Genomic DNA, 12,424 nt, shown 5'->3' with positions numbered 1-12,424 from the left:
AGACTTACTCTTCAGCCCTCTACATCAAACAACAGACTTACTCTTCAGATCTTAACATCAAACAACAGACTTACTCTTCAGCCCTCTACATCAAACAACAGACTTACTCTTCAGATCTTAACATCAAACAACAGACTTACTCTTCAGATCTTAACATCAAACAACAGACTTACTCTTCAGCCCTCTACATCAAACAACAGACTTACTCTTCAGATCTTAACATCAAACAACATACTTACTCTTCAGCCCTCAACATCAAACAACAGACTTACTCTTCAGCCCTCAACATCAAATAACAGACTTACCCTTCAGCCCTCTACATCAAACAACAGACTTACTCTTCAGCCCTCTACATCAAACAACAGACTTACTCTTCAGATTTTAACATCAAACAACAGACTTACTCTTCAGCCCTCTACATCAAACAACAGACTTACTCTTCAGCCCTCTACATCAAACAACAGACTTACTCTTCAGCCCTCTACATCAAACAACAGACTTACTCTTCAGCCCTCTACATCAAACAACAGACTTACTCTTCAGCCCTCTACATCAAACAACAGACTTACTCTTCAGCCCTCTACATCAAACAACAGACTTACTCTTCAGCCCTCAACATCAAACAACAGACTTACTCTTCAGACCTCAACATCACACAAGAGATGAACTCTTCAGACTCACACTCATCAGTCACACCAACACTCACTGTCACAGAATCTATACACCATGCCCCTGCTGTCAGTGAGGCATCACAGTTGAAAGGTCCAAATTTGAAGACAATTGCTGGTAAACTAGTTTGCAATGGACATTGCTGCCTTGTTCAGCAGTGTCTCACTGAAACTCAAGCAGCAGCACTATTTTTTGGAGAGGGGTTCTGTCAAAAATCGAAAAAGTATAAAAAAAACACTATGAGACCACAAATAATTTAATGACCACACTCAACGCCAGAGGTACAGTGCATCATCGGAGAGCATCAGAGCCTAGTTAGTGAACTTAGTGAACAGGCGCACAACGTCTAAATCACACAATATTCAAACCCAGAGGGAGGAGAGGCAGAAAGAAATCACAATAGCTAATTGGATGCATGTTTCAAATGGACATTCCCCTGCTTCTCATAAAGCAGCGGGACACCCACTATCTCACATTGCCTAAGGACACATCAGTAACTATAGGGTACTATAGCTGTAGGTTTGTCTTCCATGACGTGAGCGCCTCTCTCTCTCTCTCTCTCTCTCTCTCTCTCTCTCTCTCTCCTCTCTTACTATTTTCTACATTGTAGAATAACAGTGAAGACATCAAAGCTATGAAATAACACGTATGGAATCATGTAGTAACCAACAAAAGTGTTCAACAAATCAAAACATATTTTACATTTGAGATTCTTCAAAGTAGCCACCCTTTGCCTTGATGACAGCTTTGCACACTTTTGGCATTCTCTCAACCAGCTTCATGAGGAATGCTTTTCCAACAGTCTTGAAGGAGTTCCCACATATGCTGAGCACTTGTTGGCTGCTTTTCCTTCACTCTGCGTCCAACTCATCACAAACCATCTCAATTGGGATGAGGTCAGGTGATTGTGGAGGCCAGGTCATCTGATGCAGCACTCCATCACTCTCCTTGAGCCTGGAAGTGTGTTGGGTCATTGTCCTGATGAAAAACAAATGATAGTCCCACTAAGCGCAAACCGGATGAGAAGGGGTATTGCTGCAGAATGCTCTGGTAGCCATGCTGATTAAGTGTGCCTTGAATTCTAAATAAATCACTGACAGTGTCACCAGCAAAGCACACCCACACCATAACACCTCCTCCTCCATGCTTCACAGTCGAAACCACACAGTTTATACACACAGGCAGGCACAGACAAGCTGGAACACACGCACACACACACGCTCAGACACACACACACACACACTCTGCAAAGCTACAATGCGGGCAGGCAGCCCAGTATGTTTATAGCCCTGTTTTGTTATTGTCAGACTCAGAGGGACTTTTTGAACAGAGGGAAGGTTGATGCATTCTCTTACCTGCACAGAGAGGCATGGCACTGCCAGCCACACAAGATCCTCACTGCACCATTACACTGCTCTCTGTTCTCCTCTGTCTGGGTTCAAAATAAAAATAAATAACCTCAAACCCTACCCAGCTGATTTAAAACTACCCAAGCATCCCGTAACCCTTACAAAAAATATCCATGAATTATAATCCACTTAATAATTGACATTTCCTGTTGCGACAGGATCATTGTAATGCTGTAGCAAACTGGCTCACATTAAGATCCTACATCTGTAGATGAGACACTGCTCATTAACTATCCATGTTTCTTCTCCTACTGTGTACCTGAGACACCGTCTATAAATAACTCTCTACTCTTTATCTGAAACAACGGTTATGTTTCATGCATTTTGCTTCATGCTTTGGATATCGGTGTCTTACCTCATTCGTTAAAGCCTACCTAAAAATAGTTTTATTACCCACACTTCACCATCACAGGAGCTATGCACACACATGTACACATAGTCACGCACGTAAGCACGCACGCACGCACGAGCCAACTGCACATGGTAGTGTAGGTTACTTTCCAAATGTAATCCGTTACAGTTACAAGTGACCTATTATTACTCTCAGTTACTTATGGATTACTTTCCCCTTAGAAGAAGACAAGAAAAGGATCCATCAAACGCATGTGGTGTGTCATTAGAGTGGTCTCTGGCTTGTGGTCAGACTCGTTCAGGCTGAACAAACGTTGTGCTTATTTTCAGCGCTGAATTGAATTTCATTGAGAAAACAGAAAGGTGTCAATGCATTCAATTCGCAAACATCCTTTCTGAATGTAAAAGTAATCCAAGAAGTAATCTAGTTTTTTCAAAAGTATCTGTAATCTGATTACAAAATATTTGCTGGAAATGTAACTGATTACTGTTAGCGTTTTTTGGATAATAAGTTACTCCCCAACCCTAAGCGCACACGCTCACAAACACTACAGTATAACTTACAACCACACCAACCGCAACAACCTCATGTATGCTGGTATCCTCATGTGACTGACACTGTTCAAACCATCATTCCATTATGTCCAGAGTAAAGCAGGGGTCTGACCAAGAGAGTTACGACATAATTATGACATACTGAGGACTCTGACAGTGATGACGGACAACCCCACTGACCCTTATCATCCCTAACGCAGCATGACAATACCACCCTGACCCCTATACAGGCACGCACAGGTGCATGCGATGATGTACATTCAGTACGCACACCAGTGGACATACATGTTCACGCACACACAGACGTGCACACGCACGCAAACAGGAGATAAAGGAAGCGTGTTTGAATTAATCGGCTTACACAGGCATCGGCGCTCTTGACGCGACCTCCCTTGGATCTTTTCAGCAGCCGAATCCAGGTGGCCTTCATCAGTCACACTTGTCATTCAGTGTCCCGGGCCACTGTTAAGTATCCCTACTGTGACTAAAGATACCTGGACTGCTATTGTATTGCTACGAATACCTCTACAGCTTTGGCTACCTTTGTTAGGGTTACCTTTGGTGTGGCAGATGTGCTACCTTTGCTCCTACTACTGCCGTTGATACTGTTAGGTCAAAAGCTACTGATACATGTCATGCTCCAACTACCGTTAATGGTGCTGCTACGTTGTCCACGTGAGCTCTCCAATCTCAGCAGCTTGCCTGCCTCTCCTCAAGCCTAGTCTATCTGCCGGCGTTGGTGCTGAAGCCGCCTGGCCTGTGTGAGCTGGGCGGCCGCGATGCTGCTTCTCTCCCCTGCTTCCTCATGCCTCAGTCCAGCTCCAGCCCCAGCCCTGTTGTCCTTCCTCCACAGGCTGGGCTGCCATGCTCCTTCCTCGGGGACAGATAAGAGCACGCCTGCCTGGATCCTGGATGATCAGTGTGAGGATGCTAATTTTATTGCTACTGCTGCTACTTAGGTGGTGCCTGCTGCATGCAGTCTCAGCTCTCCTTAGCCTGTAAATATATCTCTCTCACACTCTCTCTCGCTTTCTCTTACCGGATTTCTTGCATTTTGTTTCTACCTCTGTGGTTCTGCCTGTCTCTCACTCTCTTCCCCTCTCTCTCTCTTGCTCTCTATCTGGCTCCCTTCCCCCTCCTCCTTGCTTGTTCTCTCGTTTTCTCCTGTTCCTGCTCACAGTTCCTCTATCTGTTCGGGTGTCTCCGCTGTGATTATTGCTGCCCAATACAGAGGGCCTGTTTGCGTGCGTGTGTCATGTTTGTAAACTATGCATTGATCGATGAATCGGTGCAAACATTGAATGTTGCACAGATATTTCAAATCAAATCAAATTGCATTTGTCACATGAGCCGAATACAACTGGTGTAGACTTTACCATGAAATGCTTACTTACGAGCCCATCCCAACAATACAGAGTTTAAAAGTAAAATACACAAGAATGGCGCTATATACAGTTGAAGTCGGAGGTATATACTTATGTTGGAGTCATTAAAACTCATTTTTCAACCACTCCACAAAATTCTTGTTAACGAACTATAGTTTTGGCAAGTCGGTTAAGACATCTACTTTGTGCATGACACAAGTCATTTTTACAAAAATGGTATACAGACAGATTAATTCACTGTATCACAATTCCAGTGGGTCAGAAGTGTACATACACTAAGTTGACTGTGCCTTTAAACAGCTGGGAAAATTCCAGAAAATGATGTCATGGCTTTAGAAACTTCTGATAGGCTAATTGACATCATTTGAGTCAATTGGAGGTGTACCTGTGGATGTATTCCAAGGCCTACCTTCAAACTCAGTGCCTCTTTGCTTGACGTCATGGGAAAATCAAAATAAATCAGCCAAGACCTCAGAAAAACAATTGTAGACCTCCACAAGTCTGCTTCATCCTTGGGAGCAATTTCCAAACACCCGAAGGTACCACGTTCATCTGTACAAACAATAGTACGCAAGTATAAACACCATGGGAACACGCATCCGTCATCCCGCTCAGGAAAGAGACGTGTTCTGTCTTCTAGATATGAACATACTTTGGTGCGAAAAGTGCAAATCAATGCCAGAACAACAGCAAAGGACCTTGTGAAGATGCTGGAGGAAACAGGTACAAAAGTATCGATATCCACAGTAAAATGAGTTCTATATCGACATAACCTGAAAGGCCGCTCAGCAAGGAAGAAGCCATTGCTCCAAAACCGCCATAAAAAAGTCAGACTACAGTTTGCAACTGCACATGGGGACAAAGATCGTACTTTTTGAAGAAATATCCTCTGGTCTGATGAAACAAAAATAGAACTGTTTGGCCATAATGACCATCGTTATGTTTGGAGGGAAAAGGGGGAGGCTTGCAAGCCGAAGAACACCATCCCAACCGTGAAGCACGGGGGTGGCAGCATCATGTTGTGGGGATGCTTTGCTGCGAGAGGAACTAGTGCACTTCACAAAATAGATGGCATTATGAGGAAGAAAAAATATGTGGATATACTGAAGCAACATCTCAAGTCAGGAAGTTAAAGCTTGGTCGCAAATGGGTCTTCCAAATGGACAATGACTCCAAGCATACTTCCAAAGTTGTGGCAAAATGGCTTAAGGACAACAAAGTCAAGGTATTCGAGTGGCCATCACAAAGCCCTGACCTCAATCCTATAGAACATTTATGAGCAGAACTGAAAAAGTGTGTGCGAGCAAGGAGGCCTACAAACCTGACTCTGTCAGGAGGAATTCAAAATTCACCCAATTTATTGTGGGAAGCTTGTCACAGTTACTAGCCCTTTCAAGCTTAACATCCTTATCATTTATCGCCCTCCAGGTTCCCTCGGAGAGTTCATCAATGAGCTTGATGCCTTGATAAGCTCCTTTCCTGAGGACGGCTCACCTCTCACAGTTCTGGGCGACTTCAACCTCCCCACGTCTACCTTTGACTCTTTCCTCTCTGCCTCCTTCTTTCCACTCCTCTCCTCTTTTGACCTCACCCTCTCACCTTCCCCCCCTACTCACAAGGCAGGCAATACGCTCAACCTCATCTTTACTAGATGCTGTTCTTCCACTAACCTCATTGCAACTCCCCTCCAAGTCTCCGACCACTACCTTGTATCCTTTTCCCTCTCGCTCTCATCCAACACCTCCCACACTGCCCCTACTCGGATGGTATCGCGCCGTCCCAACCTTCGCTCTCTCTCCCCCGCTACTCTCTCCTCTTCCATCCTATCATCTCTTCCCTCCGCTCAAACCTTCTCCCACCTATCTCCTGATTCTGCCTCCTCAACCCTCCTCTCCTCCCTCTCTGCATCCCTTGACTCTCTATGTCCCCTATCCTCCAGGCCGGCTCGGTCCTCCCCTCCCGCTCCGTGGCTCGATGACTCATTACGAGCTCACAGAACAGGGCTCCGGGCAGCCGAGCGGAAATGGAGGAAAACTCGCCTCCCTGCGGACCTGGCATCCTTTCACTCCCTCCTCTCTACATTTTCCTCCTCTGTCTCTGCTGCTAAAGCCACTTTCTACCACGCTAAATTCCAAGCATCTGCCTCTAACCCTAGGAAGCTCTTTGCCACCTTCTCCTCCCTCCTGAATCCTCCCCCCCCCCCCCCCCTCCTCCCTCTCTGCAGATGACTTCGTCAACCATTTTGAAAAGAAGGTCGACGACATCCGATCCTCGTTAGCTAAGTCAAACGACACCGCTGGTTCTGCTCACACTGCCCTACCCTGTGCTCTGACCTCTTTCTCCCCTCTCTCTCCAGATGAAATCTCGCGTCTTGTGACGGCCGGCCGCCCAACAACCTGCCCGCTTGACCCTATCCCCTCCTCTCTTCTCCAGACCATTTCCGGAGACCTTCTCCCTTACCTCACCTCGCTCATCAACTCATCCCTGACCGCTGGCTACGTCCCTTCCGTCTTCAAGAGAGCGAGAGTTGCACCCCTTCTGAAAAAACCTACACTCGATCCCTCCGATGTCAACAATTACAGACCAGTATCCCTTCTTTCTTTTCTCTCCAAAACTCTTGAACGTGCCGTCCTTGGCCAGCTCTCCCGCTATCTCTCTCTGAATGACCTTCTTGATCCAAATCAGTCAGGTTTCAAGACAAGTCATTCAACTGAGACTGCTCTCCTCTGTATCACGGAGGCGCTCCGCACTGCTAAAGCTAACTCTCTCTCCTCTGCTCTCATCCTTCTAGATCTATCGGCTGCCTTCGATACTGTGAACCATCAGATCCTCCTCTCCACCCTCTCCGAGTTGGGCATCTCCGGCGCGGCCCACGCTTGGATTGCGTCCTACCTGACAGGTCGCTCCTACCAGGTGGCGTGGCGAGAATCTGTCTCCTCACCACGCGCTCTCACCACTGGTGTCCCCAGGGCTCTGTTCTTGGCCCTCTCCTATTCTCGCTATACACCAAGTCACTTGGCTCTGTCATAACCTCACATGGTCTCTCTTATCATTGCTATGCAGACGACACACAATTAATCTTCTCCTTTCCCCCTTCTGATGACCAGGTGGCGAATCGCATCTCTGCATGTCTGGCAGACATATCAGTGTGGATGACGGATCACCACCTCAAGCTGAACCTCGGCAAGACGGAGCTGCTCTTCCTCCCGGGGAAGGACTGCCCGTTCCATGATCTCGCCATCACGGTTGACAACTCCATTGTGTCCTCCTCCCAGAGCGCCAAGAACCTTGGCGTGATCCTGGACAACACCCTGTCGTTCTCAGCCAACATCAAGGCGGTGGCCCGTTCCTGTAGGTTCATGCTCTACAACATCCGCAGAGTACTACCCTGCCTCACACAGGAAGCGGCGCAGGTCCTAATCCAGGCACTTGTCATCTCCCGTCTGGATTACTGCAACTCGCTGTTGGCTGGGCTCCCTGCCTGTGCCATTAAACCCCTTCAACTCATCCAGAACGCCGCAGCCCGTCTGGTGTTCAACCTTCCCAAGTTCTCTCACGTCACCCCGCTCCTCCGTTCTCTCCACTGGCTTCCAGTTGAAGCTCGCATCCGCTACAAGACCATGGTGCTTGCCTACGGAGCTGTGAGGGGAACGGCACCTCAGTACCTCCAGGCTCTGATCAGGCCCTACACCCAAACAAGGGCACTGCGTTCATCCACCTCTGGCCTGCTCGCCTCCCTACCACTGAGGAAGTACAGCTCCCGCTCAGCCCAGTCAAAACTGTTCGCTGCCCTGGCCCCGCAATGGTGGAACAAACTCCCTCACGACGCCAGGACAGCGGAGTCAATCACCACCTTCCGGAGACACCTGAAACCCCACCTCTTTAAGGAATACCTAGGATAGGATAAGTAATCCCTCTCACCCCCCCCCCTTAAGTTTTAGATGCACTATTGTAAAGTGACTGTTCCACTGGATGTCATAAGGTGAATGCACCAATTTGTAAGTCGCTCTGGATAAGAGCGTCTGCTAAATGACTTAAATGTAATGTAAATGTATGGAAGGCCAGATCAATGTGCAGCTATATAGAGGGAGTACCAGTACCATATCAATGTGGAGCTATATAAAGGGATTACCAGTACCAGATCAATGTGGAGCTATATACAGGGAGTACCAGATCAATCTGGAGCTATATACAGGGAGTACCCATACCAGATCAATCTGGAGCTATATACAGGGAGTACCAGTACCAAATCAATCTGGAGCTATATACAGGGAGTACCAGTACCAGATCAATCTGGAGCTATATACAGGAAGTACCAGTACCATATCACTGTGGAGCTATATACAGGGAGTACCAGTACCAGATCAATCTGGAGCTATATACAGGGAGTACCAGTACCAGATCAATCTGGAGCTATATACAGGCAGTACCAGTACCAGATCGATGTGCAGAGGTACAATGTATTTGACGTAGATAAGCACATGAAGGCATCAGGATAGATAATAATAAGAGTAAAATAAAGAACAGAGCAGCATCAGCAAATGAGTGTAAAAGTGAGTGTGTGTGTAATGTGTACATATGTGTGTTTGCGTTGAGTGTGTGTGCTCCTTGGTCTTACTGACATTGAGGGAGATGTTGTTGTCCTGGCACCACACTGCTAAGTCTCTGACCTCTAGGCTGAGTCATCGCCGTCGGTGATCAGGCCTACCCCCTGTTGCGTCATCAACAAACTTGATGAGGATGTTTGGAGTTGAGCGTGGCCACACAGTCGTGGGTGAACAGGGAGTACAGGAGGGGACTAAGCACACACCCCTGAGATGCCTCCATGTTGAGGGTCAGTGTGGCGGAGGTGTTGTTGCCTACCCTCACCACCTGGGGCCGGCACATCCGGAAATTCAGGATCCAGTTGCAGAGGAGGGTTTCAGTCCCAGGGTCCCTAGCATAGAGATGAGTTTGGAGAGGACTATAGTGTTGAATAGCTGTAGTCTATGAACATCATTCTCACATAGCGATTTCCTCTCTTGTCCAGGTGGGAGAGGGAAGTGTGAAGTGCAATTGAGATTGCGTCATCTGTGGATCTGTTGGGGCGGTATGCGAGTTGGAGTGGGTCCAGGGTGCCTGGGATGATGGTGTTGATGTGTGTCATGTCCAGCCTTTCAAAGCACTTCATAATTGCAGATGTGAGTGCTACAGGCTAATAGTCATTTAGGCAGGTTACCTTGGAGCTTGGCGCATGCTTTGAGAACGAGTCCTGGTATTCCGTCTGGCCTTGTGATTATTAACCTGTTTAAACATTTCGCTCACACCGGCCACTGAGAGCGAGATCACACAGTCATCCAGAAAAACGGGGGTTTTCATTCAAGGCACAGTGTTACTTATATGCCTCGAATCGAGCATATGAGGCATTTAGCTGGTTTGGGAGTTCAGCATCGCTGGGCAACTCACGGCTGGGTTTCCCTTTGCAATCCATTGTCGTCTGCAAGCCCTGTCACATACAACGAGTGTCTGAGCTGGTGTAGTAGGATGCCACCTTCCTTCTATATTGTCCTTTTGCATGTTTGATGTCTCGTCGGAGGTCGTTGCAGACTTTCTTGTATGCTTCCATGTCAGTGTCCCGTTCCTTGTAAACAGTAGCTCCAGCCTTTAACCCAGCGCAGATATCCCAAAACATATCCCAGTCTGTAATAGCAATACAGTCTTGCAGCCTTGCGTCGGCTTCATCCAACCTCTTCCGTATTGAGCGCATCACTGGTATATCCTGTTTGAGCTGTTGTTTATACACAGGAAGCAGGAGAATGGAGTCATGGTCAGATTTGCCGAAGAGCGGACGAGGGAGGGGGTATGCGTTTCTGTGGGTAGAATTAAAGTGGTCTAGAGTTTTAGCGCCCCTAGTGGTGCAGAAGACGTGTTGGTTGACGTGAGGTAGGAGGGTTTTATGTCTCCCTGCGTTAAAGTCTCCGCCCACCAGAAACGCTGCCTCTGGGTGTGCGGTTTCTTGTTAGTTTATGGACCCATACAGTTCGTTAAGTACTAGAGTGGTGTTGGCTTGGGACGTGATGTAGACAGTAGTGATAATTACAGTTGAGAACTCTCTAATGGTAACTGGTTGAGGCAGAGATTGGAGCAGTAAAACTGATCCAGGACTAATAGGTCGGCAACCCCATTCCAGAGCTGGGTTAAACTGTGTGACCTTAAGTGAGGTCAGCACAGGTCAGGAGAGCAGGAAGAGGTCAGTGGTCACCACCATGCACGTCAGCACTGGGATGGATTTAGCAGTTTGTCTAATGGCTAGCAGTCATTCCCCTAGGGGACGCTAACCGCACAGCAATGGATATGACACGCGTATCAGTCCTGCTTATCATAACCAATCAATGTCATAGTTCCATCCGCCCAGGGGTCACCTCAACCAGCTCTGGGTTGCATCCCAAAAAGCACCCTATTCCTTATTAAGTGCACTACTTTCAACCAGGGCCCATTGTGCTCTGGTCAAAAGTAGTGTACCACAGTATATAGGGAATAGGGTGCTTTTTGGGACGAAGCCTAGTGTGGAAGATGACGTGCTAATTTAGCGGTGTCCTACAAGAAAAGAAAGGCTGGCGGAGAAAATAATATAATTTTAGCTCGTTAAGATCAATTAACCTAACGACAAAGGCAATTACCACAGTCATATTCAGATTTGGACAGACACAGATTGGAATGACTATGCAAGTAGCAAGTTTTATGTACTATTACACCATCCATTACAAATTGGCCTACTGTATGGAATACTTTCAAATGTAGCCTGAGTGCCAGTCTGCTTGTGTCATCATGTTTGGCTTGACAATGAGCAATGGCGATGGCAAGAGCACAAACGGATCTGGGAACAGGCTAGTTTAGATGGACCGAATAGAACTTGTAAAAACAGCTGAGAAAATATAGAGTTTCATGAGAAAATATATATATAGTTGCCAGACTACACTGCACCTCAAGTGAAACAGGTCCTATGAAAATAAGAGCAGTGCTCTGCTAGCAATGCTATTGCTGACGGTGAGTGTATAGTCTTAGGTGAAACGACCTTCCAGGGCATTGTGTGTGTCACACATGGCTTGAACATTATCTAATCCGGGTGAGCAAGTGTGATGAGAAGTGTTGCTAGCCTCCAGAGCGCGGCACAGATGTTTTCCATGTAGAGCTAGGTGCCCACTGCCACTGCCCAGGGTAAGGGGCCCTCAGACTGGGCTTGTGTCAGTCTGTGAACACTGGGCACAGTGGCCAGTGAGGGAGGTTGACATGGACTCAGTCTGACAGAGAGAGCCTCTGGCTTCATGACACAGCTGCCCTAAGGTCCTACTCACACATTGAGAATTTAGAGAACAGAGCATAGAGAGTTCACTGTAACCACCCTGAGGAGAGAGAGAGGGTGGTGAGGGAGAAAGGGGTGGAGGAAGGGTGGGTTTGTTTTTGTGCGCATACGTGCATCATGTGTCTTGTATGTGTATGTATGTATGTGCGTGAGTGTGTGTGTGTGTGTATGGCGATGGAGTCAATGTTGCTTTAGGGTCCCATTTTGTGTGTGTGTGCGTGTGTGTGTGTATGGCAATGGAGTCAATGTTGCTTTAGTGTGTGTGTGTGTGTGTGTGTGTGTGTGTGTGTGTGTGTGTGTGTGTGTGTGTGTGTGTGTGTGTGTGTGTGTGTGTGTGTGTGTGTGTGTGTGTGTGTGTGTGTGTGTGTGTGTGTGTGTGTGTGTGTGTGTGACGGCGGTGCTCCTGTGGTCTGCTGTAATGGACTTATTGATCCCTCTGGGCTGCTCTGCCTGCAAAACCCCAAACCATCGCTACATATGGAGGTCACATGACGGTCAACGCATTAGAACAGCACAAATCACTAAGGCTAATTACATACATCGAACGGCTATTGGGCTGTACAGAGGTAGGTAGTAGCCTCAGTCCCAGGACAATGTCAGCATTCCCTTCAGTAGAGGGCATACACACATCACTGGGGAATCGCAATTGTTTTCTGTATGTTATAAGCATTGGTAGCTATTACCTGGAAAATAGGGGTTATTCTAGGTTTACG

The 12,424-nt window shown here is 47.2% G+C and overlaps 1 protein-coding gene across 8 annotated transcripts in view; it reads right to left on the bottom strand.

Annotated features, from left to right (window-relative positions):
* The window catches only part of LOC123991086 (voltage-dependent L-type calcium channel subunit beta-2-like), a 131,269-nt gene that overhangs the window by 38,530 nt on the left and 80,315 nt on the right, over positions 1-12,424 (bottom strand). The window lies entirely within an intron of this gene.

Source organism: Oncorhynchus gorbuscha, linkage group LG12 (assembly GCF_021184085.1).
Source record: "Oncorhynchus gorbuscha isolate QuinsamMale2020 ecotype Even-year linkage group LG12, OgorEven_v1.0, whole genome shotgun sequence".
NCBI classification, from domain to species: domain Eukaryota; kingdom Metazoa; phylum Chordata; class Actinopteri; order Salmoniformes; family Salmonidae; genus Oncorhynchus; species Oncorhynchus gorbuscha.
This window is presented reverse-complemented; position numbering and strand designations above follow the sequence as displayed.